This window comes from Microtus pennsylvanicus, chromosome 9, assembly GCF_037038515.1.
Source record: "Microtus pennsylvanicus isolate mMicPen1 chromosome 9, mMicPen1.hap1, whole genome shotgun sequence".
Lineage (NCBI taxonomy): Eukaryota > Metazoa > Chordata > Mammalia > Rodentia > Cricetidae > Microtus > Microtus pennsylvanicus.
The window spans coordinates 29,561,061-29,587,860 of record NC_134587.1 but is presented as its reverse complement, the minus strand read 5'-3'; the positions used below and the strand labels follow the sequence as shown (position 1 = coordinate 29,587,860).

At 36.6% G+C, this 26,800-nt stretch overlaps 1 protein-coding gene across 13 annotated transcripts in view; it reads left to right on the top strand.

The window, feature by feature from the left end:
• Window positions 1–26,800, top strand: part of Mbd5 (methyl-CpG binding domain protein 5) — a 297,548-nt gene that overhangs the window by 99,281 nt on the left and 171,467 nt on the right. For 2 of the 13 annotated variants that reach the window (XM_075985273.1, XM_075985275.1), the window contains one exon: window positions 4,313–4,334. The exons of the other annotated variants lie outside the window; for them this stretch is intronic. The gene's annotated coding sequence lies outside the window, so the exon portion shown is untranslated. The remainder of the gene's footprint in view (window positions 1–4,312; window positions 4,335–26,800) is intronic. 13 annotated transcript variants of the gene reach the window in all.

Here is a 26,800-nt window from a genome sequence, read left to right as displayed (position 1 = left end):
CTGGCTGTTAAGGGTAAAGCTGCTGTGAATGTAGTTGATCAAGAGACCTTGTGGTATAGTTAAGCAGGAGTGGTAATGTTGGATCTTGAGGTAGATTGTTTCCCATCTTTCTGAATTGATTCCCAATTTTCTGAGAAACCGCCATAGGGAAACTAACTCTTAATAGTCATCTTGATGGACATGGGATGGTATCCCATTTTGTTTTTACTTGTAATTTATTGGTAATTATCAGATTTTTATTATATTTTATTTATTTGTTTGCCATTCCCATGTTCTCTTATGAGAAATACAATTTTAGATGCTGTGATTATTTTTAATTTTCTTTTTTTTTCCTTGAGCCATATTAGTTACTTGTATATTTGGAATACTACCCTGTTTTCCACCTCTATGGTGGTATAGTGGTATGTATCCTGGTCCAGAGGTTATTGACTACTTTGTCACAGGTTTTTTTTTTTTTAATTGATACACCCCTTTCTCTCTGTTTTCCTACTGTTACTTGTGGGTTTGGAGTTGTAAGAAATAGCTTTCTAGAGCAATGTTACAGACTATGTGACATCATTGTATCACATATTATGTTTAGAACTCTTACCCAATTGTTGTTTACTTTATACATGGCATAAGATAAAAAGTTCACTTTTAGTCTTGTCTGTGTGACCATCCAAGGCCACTTATTGAAAACATTTTCTTCTTCACTGTTTATACTTGAAACCTTTGTTGAAAAACAATTGATTATAAATACTTGAGTTTATTTCCAGGATTTCCTATCTTATTAGTCAATCTTTCTCTATTTAAAACTTATTTTTTTTTAACACTGATACCTTTATTAGCACCATGTAGGCTTAAATACAATGGCCAACAGGTGAAAATCCCATCCTCTGATCCTCTAAGCTAGGCACAGCTTCTAGTAACTTTAATTAGAAGGTTCTAGGAGGGAAGAGTAGCTGAAGGTCAGGACTCATTAGTCCCAACAGTCATGTGTTGACTCAGCATGAAACTGGGGCTTGCCCTTTAAGGAAGGCAGCATCAGGTACATTTGCCAGTCTAGGAAACTGGTGCAGACTCGAGCAGATGCTTCCTCGGGGTTACAAAGATGGGCAGAGTCAAGATCCCAACCCAGATCTTCTATTTTTGCCCGTGAATATTTTGTTTGCTTTTGGATTCGATTTCTGTGGTGTTTCTGTTTCCCTCGTTTTGAGACAGGGTCTCACTATAGAGCCCAGGCTGGCTTTGATCTCCTTACATTGCCTAGGCTTTCCTAAAACTCACCATCCTCTGTTTCATAAGTTCTGGACTTCTGGGGCTGTGCCACCACCTTCACTATTTGAGGTTTTATACCAGAAACTGACAGAGCGAGGCCATTGTTACTGACACGCATATTAGTTTCCTCACAACCCAACCAAATCTACAACATATTTTGAAATTCTTTTTTTTTAATTTATTTAAAATTTATTTATTTATTATGTGTACAACATTCTGCTTCCCACACACCAGAAGAGGGCCATTTTTTAAATAAAACTTATTATCTTGAAATCAAGTGTCATACTTCCAGTTTTATTTTTTGTTTGCTTGTTTGTTTTTATCTGTTTTGGGTCTTCTCTGATTCCATGCAGTGTTTAAGACTGCTTTATCTAGATCTGTGAAGGAAAATGATACTGTTATTTTAACAATGATTTGTTGAATGTGTGTATCACATTGGTTGTATAAACATTTTCACAGTATAGCTTCCTTTGATCCATGATGATATATATTGCTCCATTTATTTATGTCTTCTTCCATTTTCCTTCATCAGTGTTTAATAGTAGGGTACAAATGTTTTATATCCTTGCTTAAATTTATACCTTAGACCTTCTGATTGATACCAGATTAGCCAGATTAATTCTTAGCAATGTACAACAGCAGTGACTTCTTCCTCATTGAGTTCCTTTTGGTACTTCATTCTCAATATGAATGAGTTTTCAATAGTCAACTCTAGAGTTGACCAATAATTTAAGGAAAACTTTCAACATTAATAAAAAGAACCAAAAATTATTTAATAGAATCATGAGGAAAATAAAAATGAAAGTAACCAAAATATGAAATACAAAAGAAACAGAAAAAAATTAAACCCAGCTAGAGGAAAATAGTCTGTAGTTAATATTCTCAAAGAATTACTAGAAAATATTGTAGATGTTAAATAAAAATAATTGCTACATAACACTTGTATTGTAAAAAGTCAGATATTTTAAATTAAAAATATAGCAAATAAATACAAAAATAGAAAATAAAACAGACTAAAAATAATTATAGAGCACTCCCGAGAAATTGAATAAGCAAAGAATTAAAATCAAAAACTCAAAATAACCTAAGAGTCCTCAGTGAGGCTTATCACATTGTACATATGAATCTCAAGAGAAAGAAAAACATGCACACTAAAGGGAGGAAAGAGAAAAACAACTAAAATGTCAATAAGAACTAATCATAGAACACTTTGAACTTCTTCAGAGCTAGGAGAATATGACCTCTGCCTTGAGGATATTCACTAAGGATGACTCAATCAATGAAAAAATACATAAAGGAAAATATTTCAGCATACCAGTAATAAAGAACTTTCAGGGACTTCTTGAAGGTCACAGAAAGGGGTAGTTAACATTTGAGAAGTAAAATAGTAGCAATGAATCATGTTCTTCAAACATTAATTACTACAAACTATGTAGTAATATCATATAGAGAAGACTATCCTCTCCCCACTTCAAAACACATATTTCTTTTGTTTTCTAAGAAACTACTGGGCACCATTCATAGAAATGTTCAAGTTAATCAAAAAAGAAAAGTACACAAGAAATTGAACAATATACACCATTCAGGAAAAGGCCAAAATGTGTCTGTATTTAATATGCCAAACAAACCTATTTAATATCATACCCATAAGCAAGACATTTCAGAAGAGTTTTTATAAACCAGTGGGCATATATATATATACACATATTCTATTGTTTACATATAAATATCTATATTTATGTCAAGAAATATTCATATCAAGAAAAATATAGTTATATACAACTACCATTGATGTTGAAAAATACATAAAAATTCTAATGTACATAAATTAGGAATATGGAAAGTGATGTACTTAATTAACTCCAAGGAAAATAAAGTCACTGTTCTAGTTCATTTCTTGATCTTCACTGTTTAAAAGTTACCATTACTTGAACTACAGACACTCATAAACTCCAAATTTAACATATTTAAGAACTGTGAGCTATGGGTGCAGGACATGTATTGATCCATAATTGTAAACAGCCGTTGTTGATTAAAACTGATAAATGAAAAAAGAAACAGAAGATCAAGAACAATTATAAGATTAATACTAGATGAAAAGGCAAAATAGATGAGAATAGTTGTCTCTTGGGACACAGAAAATAAAGATGGATGGGGTAGAAAGTGTTAGTATTCACTATTTAGTCTTTTAATTGATATTAAATCAATTTGCAGCTGTTCAGTGTAATGGTGCATACCTATTATCATAGTACTCTGTAAGTTAAGAGTGTTTTGTGTTTAAAGCTATTCTAGGCTATGTATCAATACTTTATCTCCATAATAATAAACAAAACAGTAGTCTTACTTTTGTGTAATTAAGATGCAGTAGTTTATGATATAGTATAGAAAATTTTAAAGAAGCAAGGAATACCTCTTGTTTCATTACTGTTGACAATGTTCACGTTACTCTTTTTAAAATTTTTGGTTTAGGTTTATTTATTCTATTTTGTTTGGGTTGTGTTTTGCCTGAGTATAAGTGTGTGCTCTACCTGTGTGCCTGGTGCCCTCAGAGACAAGTGCATGTCATATGTCATGGAACCAAAATTACACATGATTGTGTGCTGCTTTGTAGGTACTGGTACTGCAGCTGGGGACTTTGCAAGAGCAACAATGTTCTTAGCCTCGTGGCCATCTCTCCAGCCCCTCAAGCTATTCGTGATTTTAGTAATTTATGTATAGCTAAAGAGTTTCCAGATTACCCTCTTGGATCATTTCCCCTTGTGTTTCACACTTTTATATTCTGAATTTAACTTCTTTTCTTTACTCTTTCCTAATGCTTGATCTGAATTTTATTTTATTAATTTTTTAAATCCTTCTCCTTAAAGCAAAGTGTTCCTGTTTTTCTCAAGATAGTTTATTTGGCCTATTGGTTATTTGCAGATATTATTAAATTTTCACATATGTATGAATGTCCATATTCATTTGGGAAGAATGGTATCATGTTAGGTTTCTGTTGTTATGATCAACACCACGACTAAAATCAGTTTGATCTTACACTTTACGATCCATCTTCCAGGGAAGTCAAGCAGAACCTCAAGGTAAGAACTGGAAAAGAGACCATGGTAGAGTATTGCTTGCTAGCTTGCTTCCCTTGACTAGTTTTCCCTGGTTTTCTCAGCTACTTTTCTTATACAGTGCTGGCACATCTGTCTAAGGATGGCGCTATCACACTGGACTGGACCCCTCTGCATCAACTAGCGATCAAGGAAATGGCCCACAGACATGCCCATGTGGGCCAGTCTGATGGAGGCAATTGAAGTCACCTCAAGTGAAGTTGACAAGTGAAGCTAATTGTGACAAATGATTTTATACTTTTTTATGAACAGAGTATTCTATATATTCAATATGCCTAATTGGTTTATTATACTCCTCCTATCTTCTGTTTCTCTGTTGATTTTCTGCTTAGTTATAGCATTCATTATTGAAAGGAGATTAGCCAAGTCTCCAAATATTGGTAATCTGTCTATTTTTCTCCTCAGTTCTGTAAGTTCTAGGACGTTTTTGTTAGGTTTGTAATTTTACCTAATAGCTTTGTCTTCCTGACATTTTTATTCTTAAAAATATCTTTGTCTTGATTAAAAATTCTTGCAATACAAATACATTCTGTCCAGCTCTTTTGGTTGCTGTTTCTGTGTTTGAATCAAAAATGTGCCAGTAGCTGGATATGGTGCCTTGTGCGCTTAATCCCAACACTTGGGAGGCAAAAGCATGTGGATCTCTATGAGTTCGGTGTGTGTGTGTGTGTACACATATATATATATATAGTGCATATTTCATATATATATATGTTATGCCTATATTTCTTGCTTTTGTTCTTTGTGTGAGTTATTTTGCATTAGAGTTTGTGTAATCCAGTCAGGCATTTAACAAATTGTGTAGCTGAGGCTGGTCTTGAACTCCAGGTGCTCATGATTACCCCTTCCCAGTGAGATTATAGGCATGCACCACTATTCTTGGTCTGGCCTGGACTGGTCAGGCTCTCTGTATCTCTTCTAAATTGTAAAACACATTTCGTCTGATACTAGGAAAGTTATGTTAGTTCATTTTTTGCTTTAGTTTAAATGGTATGTTTTGTCTACTTTTACTTTTGATATTGGTATCCTGGTACTTTATACACATATATGCATATATATACATATATGTATGTATATGCATATGTATATATATATATGTAATGGATAGTGTATAATTGGGTCGGGTTTATTTATCCATTCTGCCAGTCTTTATCTGTTGAAAAGAACAGTAATTGGTGTTTCTGTAGGAATTATATCTACTGTGTTAGCATTTGTTTTCCTTGTCTGTCTTTCCATCACTAGTTCTCCATCACTCCCATCTGCTTTTTGTTTTGTTTTGTTTTGTTTTTATTCATAACTGGTATTTTAGAGTCTCCTTTAAAATGTCATAGTAGAAATGTAGACAGAGAGGGAAGGAGGGAGGGAGGGAGGGAGGGAGGGAGGGAGGGAGGGAGGGAGGGAGGGAGGGAGGGAGGGAGAGAGGAGAGGAGAGGAGAGGAGAGGAGAGGAGAGGAGAAGAGAAGAGAAGAGAAGAGAAGAGAAGAGAAGAGAAGAGAAGAGAAGAGGGAGAGAGAGAGAGACTGGGGTCTCTCTGTGACTCTGGCTGGCCTGAACTTACTATGTAGACCAAACTGAAGTCAAACTCACAGAGATACACCTGCCTCTGCTCCCCAAGTGCTCGAATTAAAGGTGTGTGCCACCATGCCCAGAAGTCCTTTATTTGATGACTTTTAAAGATGCTTTAAAAGTATAATAAAGATAATATTGTAAGTTATTTGTGCTGAGAGTATATTATTATCTAAAGTAAACTCAACACAACTGCATTGCATAATGGCGCACGTGTAAGGGGCTTAAATAGTGAGGCACTATCACTAGAAAACAAAGCAAAAGAAACAGATCACTCAGAGGGTAAAGTGTTTGCTGTGCATCACGAGAGCTTGAGTTTGCACTGTAAAAGCCAGGTGTGTTGTGTGCAACAGTAACTCAAGTGGGAGTGGGTGGAAGCAGAAGGCTATAGAAGCTTACTTGGCAGTATTGTTTAACTGCAACTAGGCTTTGGATTCAGTGAAAGACCCTGTCTCAAAGGTACTTTACTTAATGAATGTGGATAAGCCATCGAGGAAAGGAATCCTAATGTCTGTCTCTGGTCTCCACATGAGTGCACAGACAAACACACATGTTCACGTGCACATCTAAAAGCATAGATAATCCCTTCTTAAATATAACTATGCACTCTGTAGTTAAATCAGTCCTATTCTTCCAGTAAGTCTACGGACTTAAATAATTTCTGTCAGAAAAACTTCTGGAATAACCAATAACAAAGACAGATTTGTTAAACTGTAGATTAATTTCTTTTAAAGAAATAGATTTCAAAGTTTTTAACTACATACAAAAATGAAAGATATCAAAGATCCTTTTTATTTTCACTTCTCACTGTCTAATAATGTGCACCAAGAACCTTATTTGTTCATACAAAAAAAACAAGGCATTTCCTTGTTTATCAGCAGTCATATTTAGTGTTGAGTTGGAAAAAAAATTATTGCACTTAGTACTTTCACTGAGATTACCTCTTTTAACAATGACTTTGATCCCGTTTGAAGGTTTGGATGTTCTTTGATTATCAAGAACAACCAGAAAGCAACCATGCATTTTAGGTTATTGTTTGAGAACAAAATTTTTCATAAATCAGCAATAAAAGTAATTACTCCTTCAAATACAACAAGCAAATTCATACTTTTCTACCGACTCTGGTCACACCACTGTGTGGTACTTCACCACTCTAGCAATACCAGGGTGAAGTAAATACCATTAAGGATAACAAACACAAGAGGATCAGTCAATAAATCTGCTGTAAACTCCTTGGTCCTCAAGACCCATGCAAACTTTACTACTTTCGCTGTCTGACAAAGTCCTTGATCTCAGAGTCTCATTAGACTCTATAATCTTCTATAAAGGTACCTTATAGAATATGATGAATGCCAGTGCTGTAAAAATCCCTTGTAAATGTATTTTAATTAGGAAAGGTAATTTGCTACATCAAACACAGATTTCAACTGTTAGAACCACCTGAAAAGATAGCATTCATCTTCATGCCGACTGGCAAATGAATGGATTGAAATGACTCTTTCCTGTTTTCTTCTGATGCTGAGCAAGTCTGAGTAGAAGATCATCTTCATACATGCAGTTATAGCCTATGCCATCATATCTGTAATTGTAAGACCTACAGTTTTATGTAATGGGTTTCCATAGGCACTATATGGAAAGAGAATGAATTTTAAGCGGGTTTGTAAGTGTTAACATTGCTGCTTTACAAATTCTGAGATGACCTTGGAGACTAGCTATGTGTACCCTGGTAAATATTAATTGTCCATGTCTTTCTTCTCAGTAAAGGAAAACTTACCATATGGAAAAACAGGACTGTGTCTCTGTCTCATAATTGCCCATCGTTTCCATAGGTCGGTGGTTGTGATGTCATTTCTAAGACCTGTGCCATCTCCCAGTCTTCACTCTACTAATGTGTCAGCCTTGGTCTGAACAAGTATTTTTTAAATATGCCATTTTTATTCCCTTATTGGTCCCCCCCCCGTGTGTGTGCATGTGTCTGTATGTGTGCACACGCACGCACTTGTACATGTGTCTGTATGTGTGCACACGCATGCACTTGTGCATGTGTCTGTATGTGTGCACACGCATGCACTTGTGCATGTGTCTGTATGTGTGCACACGCATGCACTTGTGCATGTGTCTGTATGTGTGCACACGCATGCACTTGTGCATGTGTCTGTATGTGTGCACACGCATGCACTTGTGCATGTGTATGTATGTGTGCACACGCATGCACTTGTGCATGTATATGGGTACAAGTTTGAAGGCCCAGTGCATGCAGTGTTCTTCCTCAATCACCTCCGTTTTTTGACACAGGTCTCTGAACCAGAAGCCCAGATTAGGTAGTTTAGCTGGACTGAGACTGCAGGCAAGGGCTGCCACATAGTTTCTAGCATGGGTGCTGGGAATTCAAATCCTGGGCATTAATGCCTGCACAGCAGGCTCTTTCCTGACTGAGCCATCTCGCAAGGATTCAAGCAAAACTGTATGTTTTAGTGTTATTTTCTTGTAATGTAATTCTAATTAACATTATAACCCAAAACAACTTAATTTAGATTAATACTACCTTAATTAAAAGACAAAAACTTTGGGTATGATTTTATTCAATCCCTATCTAGTTTTCATTAATGTTGTCCCTCAAGTTATGTTTCTATCTATTAAAAACCTAGTCAAAATATTTTAGAATTTTAAATTATGCATTTTTCTTTTAAACCAGTTCAGTGAGGAAACACAAATTTATACATATATTTTTTCATATAAGCTTTGATAACAGTGATTTTTGTTAATGTTTTTTTCTTTCTCTATTTGAATTAAAATTTCTCTCGAGTATGTTTCTCTTTTGTCTAAAGTATTCTCTTATCATTTTTTTTTGTCAGAATTGATGCAATATTCTTTCAGGGTTTTGTGTTGTGTGGGTTTGAGTTTAAAGATTGTGACTTCTCTGTGATAGTTGCATGCTGGAAGTAAAATTCTTTTTTGATATGTTTTTCTTTCAGGACCTAAAACTTTTCTTTTTTTTCCTTTTTGCAATTCGGGGTTGTAACTTAGGGGATAAAATTTAAATCTCAGGGGAAAAAAGCATACTGTTGCTTTGAAAATGCTCTTGAAGGATTGTTTGGACAGCGGTAGTCTTCAGTTAGCTGAAATGAAGTGTAGAATAAAGTGGACTATCAGATCAGAAATAAATAGCGAGAGTTTTCTGAGGGACAGGTGTTTGAGAACTCTGTCTGCACAACTATAGAACTGCTGTATTGGCAGCTGCTCACCTACAAGTCTGCACAGCAGCCACAGGAGTGTGTGTGATGCTTCTTCATCTCCGAGGAAGACTATGCCCCCTCGCTCATCATTCCTTATTTGATGAATTAAATTAACAAACATATCCTTACTCTTTGAGTAATTTATATTTGTAGTGACAGAGGCTGAGAAAATAAATTACATTGTTTGTATGATGTTGATCAGTTTTGTGAGGAAAAATAAATCAGAAAAGATTACCAAGGAACTGGCATAGGGTTTTAGTTATTAAAAAAAAATAAGAAAATATCTGAAGTCTTGATAGAGTGAGGCATGGGAGAATTTTGACAAGATTGGTCCAAGACGTGGAAACAGAGAGGAATGTGCATAGCATTTGGCAGAAAGTGGGGGTAGCCATTGTGATGGACTTGTATGGGCGAGGTAAGGGTGGAGAACCACAGAACAGCCCAGTGCTCGATGGGACACTAGGAAACAGGGTCTATTGGTTCTCTACTCATAGTTGTTTTTTCAGCTTCTTTTACTCCTCTAACAATTAGTAACTCACCCCTTAGCTCATGTTTCTCGGCTGCCTATTCTCTTCACATTCATCGGTTTTTACATACAGCCTTTATCATGGACCTCCTGCCAGCCTCTCCGCCTATAGATAATATTCATTTATGAACATTGTGAACACTATTTTTATACTAGACATTGTGCTGTACGTTGCAGATACCATAATTATCAAACTAGAAGTGAGCATATCTATTGCAGGAGTCTCTCTGGCATGAGCATCCGATACCAGTGAGAGTGGTGGCCCAAAGCCAGGGTAGCTCCTGAAATGCTCTGTTTCTGATTCCAGTTTGTATTCTCATTTTATACTCTTAAGCCACAAACAGGGGCTGAGCAAGTAGGATTTATAGAGCCCATGTGGCAGGTAGCTTGGGGGCTTTTGGTTTTGAAAGACGTAGGTTACAGTTGACAGTTTTAAGCTTGTGTGGTCAAGTTGCTAAGGGCAATGACCTGTTCCACTTCAGATATTTCTCCAGGTCATTCCTTTTAAGTAGCAAGGTGAATTCATGTTTGTGAATAAGCAGTACAAGTGTGCTTTAAGTAGATCACTAAATGGATCAGTAAATAGGTATTTGATTTTCTCTATCTCATGCTACTCGATTGCCCTCAACAAAATTCAAAACAACGTGAGAAAGGGAGGGTGGATGATACAATTAGTTTTTGATGTCCCGGTGTAATAAGTACTTCAAGAACAAGCATTGTCCAGTCATATGAGAAGCATCCATCTATCAGTGTGAGTACAAGCTTTTCTAAAGAAAACTGTACTCTTAAGAGAAATAATATGTGGGCATTAAGCTTTAAAAGAGAAAACACATGGTAATCAAACAAAATGGAGCAGTTGTGCAAATGCTAAAACAAAGCCAAGCAAACAAATAAAAGAACGGAACTGGGAGAGATTTCACGTTTCGGGGGACTGAAGGGAGAGTGAGTGACTCAGCATGGGTCTGGATGTAGAGATTGATGGAGATTGTGCGTGGAATCTGCAGGCCCTAGCAAAGTATTTGGTGATCCATTTGTCACCAACCAGCCATCTTAAAATATTGACATGATTATTAATCTGCCAGAATAGATTTCTACCAGTGAGTGCTATGACGTAGCTCAGGGGTAGAGAGCTTGTCTAACATACCCAGTACCCTAACTCCATCTCTAGCACTGGTGGGGAAGGGGTACCAACCGTTTCCTGTTGACTTTAGATGAAATAGTCGACAAAACAGCACATAAAGGAGTTTTAATTTAGCATTTCCCTCTGCATCATGAGCTGTCAGTTCCCACCTTCTCCTTAAGCTCCAACAGTATAGAACTGTCTCAGGCCATGTCAAATTCTTATAATGATATTCAACCCTTACCTACCACATGAATTCACATTTATCCTTTAAAAGTAATGTCTGACGTCATTTTCTATAAAAGTCTTGTGTTAGCGTTTAAATAGAATGGGCCTAGGTAATTTTCCCTTGCAGTTACTATGTGGAACAGTTTGTTTGTTAAACTTCTCTGATAGTGTGAACTTTTTCATAACTTTTGTGGGCTTTTTGTTTTCAGTTAGAATGTGTACTTCCTAGCACAGCGTCTGTGCCTGCGTTTCATTAAATAAATAGTGAATTTAATTCATACCAAAGAAAGCTTGATTAAATTTGACTAATTAGCTTCATGGCCAAGATCTAAATCAAGGCAGTCTGAGCTGGCACTGGCTTTAATAACTTTCTTAACATGGTACTTTGGCAACCACTACCAAACAACCAAAATTGAATTGCTAACCTCAAAAGGAAATCTGTCTGCTATTTTAAATTTGTCTTGTTCTAAAAGCATGTTAACCCATTGCTTTTCAACATAGTAACTGGTAGAAGAGATTCCAGACATGTAGACCCAGCTTCAACTATGTAAATTTGCTGTAAAGATAGTCCCGCATGAGTTTGGTATGCTATATAAGATAGTTATGTAAGTGTACAAATGTTCATTGATATTACTTTATATATCAGGATAGCATGAGTAGAGATCAGTCTAGACATTATGACATTTATATAGGTCATGTGAACAAGAAGTTATTGATAAGCTCATTTTAAGGGATGTGGTGGGTTGTAGTGAGTATCTTTGGAACAAATAAGAGATGCCTATGAAATATTTTTACGGAAAAGTGTTTTGTTGTTGGTTTTTTTTTTTTTTAAGTTTCAAGACAGGGTTTCTCTGTGTAGCTTTGGTGCCTTTCCTGGAACTAGCTCTTGTAGACCAAGCTGGCCTCAAAATCACAGAGATCCACCTGCCTCTTTCTCCTGAGTGTTGGCATTAAAGGCATGCGCCACCACCGCCCAACATAATAGTTTTCTAAAACTTGCATATAAATTATTTGCTTCTCTATTATTGTAGTTGAAATGGCATTTTATTCTTAACTCTACTTTTATAGTGACTAGTGCTTTTCTATTTGATATTTTTATCAGATATATCAGACTTCAGATATATATCAGACTTGATATATTTTGTGTGTAATTTCTTCTTTCACAACATCTTACATTAGATGTAGAGGACTTAAAATGTGAAAACACCAATGTTTTTAATTTTAATTTAAAAAATACAAAAATACCAAAAAAAAATGTTTTTTTAAGAAGCTCAAAGCAAAGTACCCATAAAGAACATGCCATACAGACACCTTTAGAATTAGACTTCTTTTTCTTGGTTTATTTTCAACCATGTCAGTAAATTTTAGAGGCTAGCTAGATGTTTGCTGAGAGGATCTTGCTGTGTTGCCAAGTATTGAACTTCTAGACTCATGTTGTTCCTGCCTCAGTTTCCCAAGGGCCAGAGCTATAAGTACACACCACCACTCCCAGAAAGGTTTGTAAATTAAGTATCAGAAGACACACCAGCTCTTCACCCTTTGACCCATTCACGTTATGTGTTCATGGGTCCACTTTCTTTACAGTAGTGAGAGATTTTTATCACTAGGCTGAAAAGCTAGGGTTGAAGCACATCTTGTTAGAATTTGCACTATTTCTGTGCTATGTTACATTGATATGTTTCACTTCTCTCAAGGAAGAGAGTTAATTTGATTTCAAATTACTTGATCAAGAAGCTAGCTTCTAAACAGGTTTTAATAAGTGTTGTTTGGGAAAGGGTTGATACATGGGAGACATTTGACATTTCTATGTGTACTTCCATTTTATCATATACAGTATGATCAAAATTGGATGATGGTATTTACTGGAGTACATTTCTTCAATTTGAATTGAAATTTCTTTGGGATATGAACATGTTAGTAACTAGAAACTTCTGTGTAGGTGGATCATTGCTGTAGTTCTCACATGAGTTTTCTATACTATTAATAGGAATTACATTTGGGGTTTAATCATGCATATACTTTTTCTTTCTGTAATTTGCTGTTTGGAATTGAGAGTCTATATCTGTTTATGAAACCATGTGATAAATGGAGCTAGGTTTTCAGGATCGTGTTCCTTAGAGACAGCTTAGGTCTTTCAGAAAGGGAAACACAGGCAGACATTTTACCATTGTTGGCAGCTGTGTCACTGGAAAGACCAGGAGCCAGAGAGAAAGAGAATTCAGGAGGAATTCAGGCTTAGAATACTATCAGAACTTCGTGTAGCTTTTGTTTGGTAATAATCTTTTGAACAGGCTCTGTACTGGTAAAGCTTTCATTTCCTATCACTCTTAATTTCTTAATCTTAAACCTTTCTCATTCATAATTTCTCTTGCCATAATTTCCTAATTTATTTCAGCTTTAAATATGGTCCTGGCGTTTTATTAGCTGCCTTAGTCAGTTTGAAATAAAACAAATGTTTTTAAAATGTGATCAGCACTAATCACTCATGTTGAGATAAATGTTATCTTAACTAGTCTTCAGAGACTCATCAGTCTCCGTTTTATTCATTTTTAGTCAGAACTTTAAAGACTTGAACTTCCTTCAGCTGATTTCTCTTCCAGTCCTCAAACTCTAAGCTCACATGATTTGTTAGCAAAATAGGATTGATCATGCCTAAAACTGTTTTGTGATTAATAAGAGCAACATAATTCTTTTTGTTAACACAGTGTGAATGTATTACAAATTATAACAAGATTTACTGCAAGTCTGGTTTTATCCTACAATTGCTTAGTTCACAGAGGGGAAGAAGAAAAAAATTATCTTGGGTTAAAGTGTTTTGAGTAATTTCTTTTAAAGATTTCCTTTCAGTGTGTATAATGTTTTCTATGCTTGTCTATCTGTGCATCAGGCATGTGCCTGATGCTCCTGGAGATCAGAAGAGGGCATAGGATCACCTGGAACTGGAGGTACAGATACTTGTTAGGCACTGTGTGGGTGCTGGGAACTGAACGTGAGTCCTCTGCCAGAGCACAAAATGCTCTTAACGGCTGAGTCATCTCTCCAGCTCCTAGTGGGTCTTCTCTTTCTAAATTTGATTTATTTTCAACACTGTTTCTTTTAGAGCATAGCTTATCTTTAAAACTCATAAATTACCATTAATTTAAATAAGATGATAGTAATTCAGATAAATTTCATATTAATATATACATGTAGTCCAAGCCTCATTCTTAATATATAGCTATAGTCAAACATCTGTAGTCAGGCATTTTTATAGTAAGAAAATGAGTTAAAAATAGATATATTTAGGATCCCTAATCTTCCAGATAAAAGTTAGTTGCCAAATGATCTCTGTCTTTTGGTAATGATTATCACCATAGTGATTATGGATATCTCTTTATTTTGCTAATATAATAAATGGTGTGAATCCTCTGCCTGTATGCCTAGAACGCTGTTGTTGGGAGTGTCAGTCTCCCGAAGGCCAGTTCCTTATCTGAGCTGATGGACAGCACCGAGACCAGGTCTTCAGCACATGAGTATGCCTGATATCTTAGCCGACGTGCAGGCAACTCTGAGCCTTGTATGCTCTACTTACTGCATGCGTTCTCCCCGTGCAATTGGGCTTCGTGTGGCCTCTGGGGTACCTGGAACTGCTGTGCCTCCTATCATGTGCCCATGCTTCTCTTGCCCTCCACTGACACTTAAAGGCCCAAACAAGTTATGTTTCTTCATTTCTTGTTTGATAAACAGCTTCTCGAGGAATCCCAACTACAGAATATTATTTATACAATTGATAAACTGTTTAGACAAATTGACTGCTATAAGTATCTTTTATTGCGGGTATAAAATATTTAATATTATAGGTCCTTTTCCATTTTCTTTTTCCCACAACTGTTAAAATGGCTAACTAATAAATACCTGTAAAAATTAGCAAGAGTATGTGACTAAATAAAGCATCCTACATACTCAATATATTGTTAAAATTCTAAAAATATTTTATAATACTAAAATCTATATCAATTACAAGTTATAACATTGGAAATAATAACACATTTTAGCTTTTTAAAATGTAAATTTATATATATATATATATATATATGTACACACACCTATGGCCTAAACTAAAACAAACCTTAATATATTAAAATGCTCAAATATAAATGTTGAGGGTTACTTAAAATGGTTTTAAAAAATGGAAACAATAAAAATAGTATAGAATAAAATTCTAGGACCTTAAAAACTAATATTCAAAGAACTTAATGTAGCAAGAAACTAATAAAATATTCATCAGCCACCTTGATACTAAAATAAGATATAATAAAGTGTTAAATTAAAGTATTAAGAGTAACCTAAAAATACTGCAGGTGTAGAAATGAAATTCATTTTACCACACCGAGCAGTCATTCGGAGCTGGAAATGGTCACAAAGAACTCAGAGCCTTAGAGTAGAAGATGGAGGTCTAAATGTAAGGAGCTGTAAGTCAGAGATGGTGAAGAGAGCTTAACCTCTTTGGAGTAGACAGGCACATTCTTATGAGCTGTGAAGTGCCCAGCAGGTGCCTGTTTCCTCTGTTAGGTGAAGGCCTATTTGAAACTTGAAAAAAAAATAAATTACAAAGGAGAGGCACCGAGCCCATCTCCTGGACCCTAGTTTCTGGTGAATTTTTCATCCTTTATTAGTTTTTCTGAAAACCAATAATAGATCTGTAAATAAGGAATAAAGCAAACTCGGGAGCATTAGCTATGTGGAAGATCTATCATAGCAAGTTGGCACACCAATGTGAGTAGAGGAATTTCACAGGGTCTTACCTAGAGAAAGAACTATAGGCAGCCAATTGCTGCTGAGAGGAGACTTAGACAATTCCAGTTGGTAAGCCCTGAACATATCTACAACTGAACAACACTAATCATATACTTGATGTATTGTTTGTTTATATATACATTGGCAACCTGGGGAGCTGGCTAAATAATGAGGAAAACTTGTTGCTCTTGCAGAGTACCTAGGTTCAATTCCTAGTATACACACGAAGGTTCACTATTTATAATTCTAGTTCCAGAGGAATGCAATAAGCCATTTTGGCCTCTAGGGGCACCAAGCACATATGTGCACATACATGCATACAGGTAAAACACTCATACTCATAAAATAATAGATAAATTTCAGTTTTATACATACATATATATGTATATGTGACAATAATTGAACAGAAGTCATGAATGTGACAGAGCATAGAGGAACCATGGGAAGAATTGGGGGAAGAAGTTACGTAAATATTTTGGTAATGTATATTAGGCAGGGTTCTCTAGGGTAAAAGAACTGACACAATGAATATGTATATATGTATGTATAAAAGGAGATTTATTAGGGTGGTTTATAAGCTGTGATTTGGCTAATTCAACAGTGGCTGTCTCCCAGCAACTAAGATTCCTGTAGTTTTTCATTTCATGGGGCTAGATATTTCAAGTGGTCTTCAGTCTACATTCAAGCTCTGAAGAAGTAGGTTCTAACACCAGGGAAGGATACCTCAGCAGCAGCAAGACAGGTGAACTCGCCAATGAAAGTGAGGGCAAGCAGACTAAAGCAAAGGCTTCTTTCTCCTATATTCTTTAATATGAACTGCCACCAGAAGCTGTACCCTGATTTAGGGTGGGGTCTTCCTACCTTAGATGATCCAATCAAGGAAATCCCTCATAGGTGCGTCCATCTGCTTATGTTTTAGGTGATTCCAGATGTAGTCAAGTTGACAACCAAGATTATCCATTGCAAGTCTATCCCTTGTCAAATTAACACAGAAGTATATCACATTAGGCCATGCTTAATTTCTAAAGGAAAACAATAATCTGGCCATAATTCCGCCTAATATGTTGTAACTATATCATGTATAAATGCATTTTATAACATTGTGTCTTGAGGAATTCTTAGTCTTTTATTGCCTCATGGCTTAATGTGATAATAGCCACTGAAACTATCTCAATCAATGTTACATTACATATTGAAGAAATAAAGAAAATACAGATGTTGCCTAATACATAAGTATATATGCACAAACATGTTCTTAACATAGAAAAGAAACAGCCATGTCAATTAGACTCCACATTTCTTCATATAGTTATATGACCTTAGTTGGTATTTATAGCTATCTATATTGACTAGCTGGTATTTATAGCTATCTATATTGACTAGCTGGTATTTATAGCTATCTACATTTACTAGTTGGTATTTATAGCTATCTACATTAACTAGTTGGTATTTATAGCTATCTACATTTACTAGTTGGTATTTTAAGTTATCTTCATTACTAGTTGATATATATAGCTATTTACATTAACTAGTTGGTATTTATAGCAATCTACATTTACTAGTTGGTATTTATAGCTATCTACTTTTACTACCTTCAGAAATACATCTTCTGCAAACATCTTGGTTCATTTCCTGGATGAGTGATAGATACCTTCATTTAGCTACTTCACTATCTTACCTGGATTATATTGTTGTAGTTTCCAGTTAACTTTAATCATAGGATATGATAACACCAAGAGACACTGTAAAGGATCTCCTATACTCTAGACACAATCTTCCATGCCTCCATGATAGAGAAACGATCCAATTTCCCCTTGGTAGTGGGTATAAATCACCCCTCCTAACACTGTTATTCATTTTCATAGTCACTGGGTGTGATAATTAGTACAACTATTTCCATTCCAGTCCCCTGATTCCTGGACTTGTGAATGCTGGCAGTGGGAGAAACTGTGTCATAAGCTGGACACTATTCAAAGTATATACTACTTCCTAGAGAATGCTGCCCAAATGCTCCTGGCTACTGTCTACTAATTGGCACTGTAACAGTGTCTTCTGAGAGGATCTTCCCCATTCTTTCAGACCAGCTGCCTTTGATGGGGAACATGGTCAGACCAGGGGAGTCCATGATCATATGCCCACTGTTGCACTTTTCTGGCTGTGAAGGGACTTCCTGGATCAGAAGCAGTGCTGTGTGGAATACCATGATGCTGGATAAAGCATTCTCTAAGTCTATGATGATGATTTTGGCAGAAACGTTATGTACAGGAAAGGCAAATCTGTAACCAGAGTTAAGTATCTACTCCAGTAAGGACAAAACATTGTGCTTTCCATGAAAGAAGTGATCTAATGTAGTTTACCTGCCAACAGGTCACTGGCTGGTCACCCTGGAAAATGGTGTCATATCAGGGACTTGTTGTTGGCCTCTTTTGCTGGAAGATTGGCCCCCAGGAGCAGTTAAAGTCAAGTCTGTCTCAGTGAGTGGCTCATGTTGTTTAGCCCACATATAACCTCTGTCTCTGTCACTGAGGCCACTTTTTTCATGGATCCACTGGTCAGTGACTGGGGTGGCTTAGAAAAGAGTCCATCTGTCTGAAGACCACAACATCCTATCTACTTGATTATTGAATTCCTCTATTGAAGTCAGTTTATAAGGGACACAAGTATCTTCATATCCTTCGTCCATTTGGAGAGATCTATCCATATAATACTTCTCTAAATGTTTTTCTCATCAATTTTCCAGTCATTCTCTCTCCAAGCCCCTAACCATCTAACCAGTCCATTTCCTACCAACCATGAATTAGTAAACATCTCACAATTATAATCCTCCTTTCAAGGAAAATGTATGACCATGTGTACTGTGCAAAGTTCTGCCCACTGTGAAACTTTCTATTCATGGGTGTCTTTCAAAGTTTTCCCAGAAATGGGTTATAATGCTGCAGCTGTTCACTACTGAGTGGTACTTGCATACCGTTCAGAACTGTTTGTAAAGCAGGCCCTAGTCTCTTCCTTGGTGAGCTGATGATAATGCTTACCCCATGAAGCAATAGGTGCATACTTGAAAGCAGACAGGATTATAAATGGAGTAGAAACCATAGCCATTTGTGCAAATCTTCATATAACTTGTTATGCGCTAAAACTTTCCAGGCCAGATCACGTGTATACAGCTTTTTCATTGATAACTTATTGCTATTGTACTCTTTATTCTTTATGGCTTTAGGTGTCAGATAATACCCAATTCATGATGGACAGCTCAGGTCACATGGTAACTTGATGACCCTTGTCAAATATTCATATTACACTAAGGCCCAAAGGCAAGTCAAGAGCTGTCCCCACAGGGGAGAATAAGTGTCTAAAATGATTGTCTAGTCCTACTTCAAAGTCCCAAGTTCCTTATGTATAATTGTAGGAAGGAGGCTGTTCATTGGTTCCAGCTGCTTATCTCTGAAATAATCACACAGAAACTGTATTATTTAAATCACTGCTTGGCTTATTTGCTTTAGCTTCTTTTTGGCTAATTCTTACATCTTAATTTTACCCATTTTCATTAATCTGTGCATCACCACCATGCCATGGCCTACCATCAAATTTCAGCATGTATGTCTCAGGCAGTGGCTCCATGGCTTTTCTCTGACTCTGCCTCCTTTCTCCCAGCATTCAGTTTAGTTTTCCCACCTAGCTCTGTTCTAGTCTATCAGGCCAAGCCAGTTTCTTTATTCATTAAATAATTAAAGGCAACACATAGACAGAAGGAACTCCCATACCATGTAATTCTGTAGTACTTTGCCAATGGCCCCAAACAGCATCACTAGCTGTCACTGACACTTCACATACTATCAGGTCTGCTGGATCTTATGCCAAAGAGTTAGAGCATCCTACACGTGAGCCTACACCTGTTGAAGAAACTTCTCCTATTCCTGGCTCGATTTTCCAAATCATTTGGTATGTGACAGTACACACAAGTGAGGAATGTGCTATTTCCAGAATCCAAAGCAGACTACTAAGCAGGTTTGTTCTTCATTCCCAGTGGTGTAATGGGCCAGGGAAGTAACTTAATCTTTAACCCTAGAAGGGATATCTCTGCTTGCCCCACAGCACTGGACCCTAGAAATTTCAATGAAGTAGAATTTCCTTGAAGTTTTGATGGGTTTATTTCCCATCTACTAATGTATGTATGTATGCATTATCAACAAATTGAAAATGGCTGCTGCCCCCTGCTGGCTTGGTCCAGTCTATCTAATGTCATGTATATAGTGAAGAACTGATGTTTTGTAGAAGAGACCAACCGAGATCAGGATACCTTGAAGTCATGACACAGGGCTGGAGAGTTAATATACTCTGTAGGTCAAACTTTAAAGGTTTACTAATGACCTTGTCAACTAAAAGCAAATTGCTCCCAGTGGTCCTTATGGACAGATACCTAAAAAAAAATTTGCATTTCCTAGATGAATAACTGCATGCTGTGTACCATGAGATATGTTAATCTGCTCAAGTAAGGATGCCACATCTGGTACAGCAGCTGCAATCAGAATCACCACTTGATTAAGTTTTTGATAGTCAGCTCTCATTCTCATGTTCCATCTGTCTTTTCAACAGGCCAGATAAGAGAGTTAAATCACTATGTCGTGGATGGCACTACCCCTTCATCTTTCAAGTCCTTGATTGTGACATTAATTTCTGCAATTCCCTCAGGAATGCAGTATTGGTTTCAGTTCGCTGGTTTTCCCAGTAGACACAACTCTAATGACTTCCATTTGATCTTTCCAACCATAACAGCTCATAATATTTAGACAAGGGACTCTGCCAACTTTTCAGTATATCTATCCCAATTATACATTCTAGAACTGAAGAAATAACTATATAATGAGTACAGGGAACTAGTGAACCCAGTTCAGCCAAAACCTATTAAATACCTGGCATCCACAAGTCCCTACTTTAACTGAAGGACCAAAATGAATCTTTATGTCTTCTGGAATCACTGCTAGTCCAGAACCAATACCTACTAAATTCTGGAAAATTTGATTCTTTTCTGCAGTATACAATTACTCTTGTAAATGATTGTAGGTCTGTCTGGGGAATGATAGGAGAAATACTAATAGTAAAACTCAGATATTTTAGCAAGGTCGTTCTTTAGGAGACGCTGGCCATACCTTCATTCATTGAGTACTGGGTCTGCAAACTGACTAAAATCTTGAAATTGGCTCCTGGGTCAAGATTCTCTGCTACTATTCAATGTTATCTTTCATCTGTTTGAATTTTTTTTTTACTTATACAGATCAAACAAAAATGTAACAGGATCCTTCCATTTCATTGTTGGAAGCACCATGTCTGATTAGCCAGTACCAGAGGTCCATAAGTCATGCTACCTGTACTGCCTAATTTGAGCCGCACTACTGTTGTTATGGCCTGTGCTGTACATTTTAATAATTATGTTCACTGTGCCTTTGTAGTTCAGTGCTGCCCCTGGCTCTGTACTGATGAGCTCTTTCACCCTGTCTGTCACAGTATCTAAAGTTTCAGACGTTTTCCAAGTCTCCAATTGTTGAAGTAGATAATTAGTGGATGTGAATGGCAATGTAGTGGATATGCTGGAAGGAAGCTGGGCTGATGCAGGCCCAATGCACATTTGGATCTCAAGAACTCCTGTAAAACCTGTTAGCTCTCTCTCCCCTCTAGCCCAGTTACATACGAGCAACACTAAATGTACTTGGTAGGTTGCATATTTATGTATCCATGAGTGTAGCTTGAGAAATGGCTCATAAGATAAGAGCTTTTGTAGCTCTTCCAGAAAGTTAGCAGTTTTCAGCACCCGACTGAATGCTCACTACTGTCTGTAACTCCACTTCCAGGGGATCTGGCAAACTGTTATAACCTCCATGGTACGAGACACGCACACAGTAAGCATACATACATGCAGGTAAAACAGTTATACTCAAAGAATGATTTTTTTAAATGTGTGTATATGTATGTATTTGTAACAATAATTGAGCAAGAAGTAATGAGTTTGAAAAGAGTCATGGTAGGAGTTGGGAGAGAGGAGGATAGAAATGATGTAAATGTAGTATGTGCATGAAATTCTGAAAATATTTTATATATTAAATTTTAAAACACCTTTGGCAGATAGTATAGTTCACTTATATGTCTTCAGTCCTATCTCTCTCTGTCTCTTTTTTCCCTCAAACTCCAGCCTAAATAAGATAATTTCTTTTGCTAAGTTTAAACAGTTTTGTCTGTACTTGACCAACTGATGTATTTTTTCTAATTTTTTATTGTTCAATGTTTATGTTCTGTGATTCAAGTAATTTCAAAGCCAATGTAGTTATGATAATTGAGATCATAAGTCTTGGAGAATAATTTCTTGGTTTATATCCTGGCTCTACTACGTAATACCTGGGAACTTTGGAGGTTTTCTTTTTCCAACTCTTTTCCTTGTTTTCTTAATTTTATAAATAGAAATGGTTTAGAATATATGCCATAAGATTGTTTTGAATAATAAACAAATAAAATGTACAACATTAAGAATGGGTAATACCTGGATAATACAAATTCTCAGTATTTGTTTTTCTCATGTATAATGATAACACATTCTAAATAGAATTTTAATTTATAAAATTTTGTGTTATTTCACCTTTTATATCATAATTTTGTAGAGATAATGTTTGTAGATGAAAACTGTTTATTCATTTTCCGCAGCCCAGACTTGAATAATCACACAGAAACTATATTAATTACATACTGTTTGACCAATAGCTTAGATGTCTTTTTAGCTAACTCTTATATATTAAAGTAACCCATTTCTATTAATCTCCACATTGCCACGAGGCTGTCGCTTACTGGTAGGTTTTGGCACCCTTGTCCTTTGGAGCTACATGGCATCTCTGCCTACTCTTTCTATGTATCTCTGTTCGGGTTTTCTGCCTGCCTTCACTATGCTAAACCATTGGCTGAAACAACTTTACTCATTAGCCAATAAAAGCAACTCATATACAGATGGACATCCCACATCAATGTATCTTAATTACCAGACTACAAAAATAACTGTTTGACATGCAAACTATTTGTAAAGAAAGAAGATTAATTTTTGCCTGGTTTCTTTTTGTTTTTGTTTGTGTGTGTGTGTGTGTGTGTGTGTATGTGTAGTTTTTACTGTGTTTCTGTTAAGATAAAAAGAAGGTAAATGTTATGACTACCGTGTGCCAGCATGAGCAGTCACTTGCCTTATTGATCTTGGACATTCTGACTGTTTAAGATGAAATCTCACAGTAGTTTTGATTTGTATCTCATTAATAGTTAAGGATGTCGAACATTTCTTTATGTGTTTCTCAGCCATTTGTGTTTTATTCCTTGAGAACTCTCTCCTTACTTCTGTATACCATTTTTATTTAATTTTTAAAAATTTTATATACTAGCCCCAGGTTCTCCTCCCTCCCCTACTCCCCTCCACCACATACCTCTTCCATCCCATCCCCCATCCTCCCCTGAGAGCCAGAGCAAGTAAGGCCTTCCTTGGGAAGTCAACAAAGTCTGGCTTACCAAGTTGAGGCAGAACTAAGCCCCTTCCTTCTGTTTCAAGGTTTAGCAAGATATGCTACCATAGGGAACAGGCTCCAAAAAGCCAGTTCCCAAGATAAGTCCTGGTCCCACTGCCATGCCACCCCCCAACAGATCAAGTCACATAACTGTCACCAACACTCAGAGGACTTAGTTAGGTCCCATGCAGGATCCCCAGCTGTCAGTCCAGAGTTCATAAGCTTTCACTGGCTCAGGTCAGCTGTCTCTGTGGGTTTCCCAATCATTATCTTGATGCACCCCCCCCCACGCTCATATGATCCCTCCTCCCTCTCTTCAGCTGAGCTCCAGCTGCTCATCCTGGTGTGTGGCTGTGGATCTCTGCATCTGCTTTCATAAGTTACTGGATGTAGGTTCTGTGATGACAATTAGGGTAGTCACTAATCTAATTATAGAGGAAGGACGGGTCAGGCACCCTCTGCACTATTGCTAGGAGTCTTAACTGGGATCATCCTTGAGGATTTCTGGGAATTTCCCTAGCTCCTGGTTTCTCCCTAACCCCATAGGGGCTCCCTCTATCAAGAATATCTCTTTCATTGCTCCCCGCTTCATCCTTCCTCGAATTTAGTCATCTCCAACCCTCGTGTTTCATAATCCCTTCCTTTCCCTTATACTCTCCTTCCTAGTTTGCTCAGGAAATCTTAACTATTACCCTTTCTTGGGCTACTCCATGTGTGTCCCACTTAGGATCCTCCTTTTTACCTAGATTCTCTGGGGTTCTGGATTATAGCATGGTTATCCTTTGCTTTACATCTAATATCCACTTATGAATGAGTACATACCATGTTTGTCTTCCTGGGCTACCTCACTCAGAATAACTTTATCTAGTTCCATCCATTTGACTATAAATCTTAATATGTCATTTTATTTTTACCACTGAGTAATACTCCATTGTGTAAATGTACCACATTTTCTTTATCCATTCTTCTGTTGAAGGGCAACTAGGTTGTTTCCAAGTTCTGACTATTCTGAATCATGCTAGTATGAACATAGTTGAGCAAATGTCTTTGTGGTATGATTGAGCATCCTTTGGGTGTATGCCCAGGAGTGGTTATAAGGTAGAATGATTCCCATTTTTGTGAGAAACTGCCATATTGATTTCCAAAATGGTTTTACAAGTTTGCACTCCCACCAGCAATGCAGGAGTGTTCCTTTTACTCCACATCCTCTCCAGCATAAGTTGCCATCAGTGTTTTTGAATTTTGCCATTCTGACAGGTATCTCAGAGTCATTTTGATTTGCATATCCCTGATGCCTAAGGACGTTGAATAATTCCTTAAATGTCTTTTGGTCATTTGAGATTCCTCTGCTGAGAATTCTTTGTTTAGATCTGTACCCCCATTTTTAATGGGATTGTTTGTTATTTTGATATCTAGTTTCCTAAGTTCTTTATATATTTTGGAGATCAGTGCTCTCTCAGGTATGAGGTTAGTGAAGATCTTTTCCCATTCAGTAGACCGTCTTTTTGTCTTAAAGGACAGTGTCCTTTAAGTTTCTCAATTTCAGGAGATCCCATTAATTAATTTATTTATTGTTGCTCTCAGCGTCTGACTGCTGGTGTTGTATTTAGGGAGTGGTCTCCTGTGCCCATGCATTCAAGATAACTTCCTACTTTTTTTTTCTGTCAGGTTCAGTGTAACTGGACTTAGATTGAGAATTTTGATCCATTTGGACTTGAGTTTTGTACATAGGCTTGATATTCAGTGATGCCAGCACCATTTGTTGAAGATTTTTTTTCCATTGTCCAATTTTGGCTTCTTTATCAAAAATCAGGTTTTCATAGTTGTATGGATTAACATCAGGGTCTTCAATTTGATTCCATTGATCCACATGTCTCTTTTTATGCCAATATCAAGTTATTTTCATTACTATACTTCTATAGTAGAGCTTGAAGTCAGGAATGTTGATTCCTGCAACTGTACCCAATTTTTAATTGAGTTTTTCATTGTTGTTATTGTTCAGATGTTTGGGAGTATTTCTTGTCATATGTGTGTGTGTGTGTGTGTGTGTGTGTGTGTGTGTGTTTGTGTGTATGTGTGTCCTCTATCAGATGTATAATTGATAATGATCTATTCCCAATCTTTAGAGTGGCACTTTTACAAATGATAGTGTCCTAGCCATGCAAACATCATCAGCTTCATGAGATCGCATTAATATTAGTGCTTGTACTATCATTGTCCTATACAGAAAGCCCTTTCTTGTAACTTTAAGTTCAGGCCAATTCCCCTTTCTCTTTTGTCAGATTAGGTATCTGTTTAAATATTGAACATTTTGCTTGGAGCTGAATTTCATGCAGCGTAGTAGATATGACTCTATTTTCATTCTTCTATACAACACCATCTGAATTTGTGTATTAATTTTTAATGCTGCTACATTCCTGAAAGTGTTTATCAGGTATACATGTTTATATCTGCAGTTTTTAGGGCATGGATGAAATTATATCATCTGCAATTAGATCTATTTTGACTTCTTTCTTCTCCATTTGTATTACTTTGATCTCCTTGTCTTCTTGCTATAGCTAAAATATCACCTACTACCCTGAATAATATAAAGGAGTAATTATGCTTGTCTTGTTCCCGATTATTCCTGGAAATGCTTGGAGTTTTTCTCCATCTAGATTGATGTTGGCATTGTGATTGCTGCAAATTGCCTATAGTATGTTACAGTTTGTCTTTTGTATGCCCAGTCTCCACAGGCTCTCTAGGGCTTCTGTCATGGAGAATTTTGTAAAAATGCAGTTTTACATTTTGTCAAAGCCCATTCCTGTATCTAATGAGATGATCATGTGGTTTTATCTTTCAGTCTGTTTAAATATGAATTGCATATATTGACTTTGAAATTTTTGAAATTTTTGCCCTGGAAATGCAGAAGCTGCGTGGGCAGCATACATGATGGTTCTGTTGAACTTGTCCAGATTGGGTTTCATTGTCTTAAGTTGGTGAGGACAGCTGACCAGGTCTCTTCCTCATATGTTGAGTTATATATGTTGAGACATTTCTGCATCTGTGGGATGAAGCATACTTGATTATGGTGTATCATCTTTTTTGGTGTGTCTTGGATTTGATTTGTAGATATTTTATTGAGAATTTTTGACATCTATGTTCATAAAGAAAAATATTCTCTAATTTTATTTTGGGAGGTTCTTTGTGTAGTGTTGGTATCAGGGTACTAGTGGTTTCATAAGAAGATTTTGGAAATATTTTTTCAGTTTCTATTCTGTGGGATAATTTAATGAGTATTGACATTAAATTTTCTTTGATGAACTGGTAGAATTGTGCACTGAGTCCATCTTGCCCTCAACATATTTTGGTTGGAGATTTTTCATTCCTCTTCTAACTCACTAGGTGGTGTGGCTCTGTTTAAATTGCTTATTGCACCTTGATTTAATATTGACAGGTTGTATATATCCTCT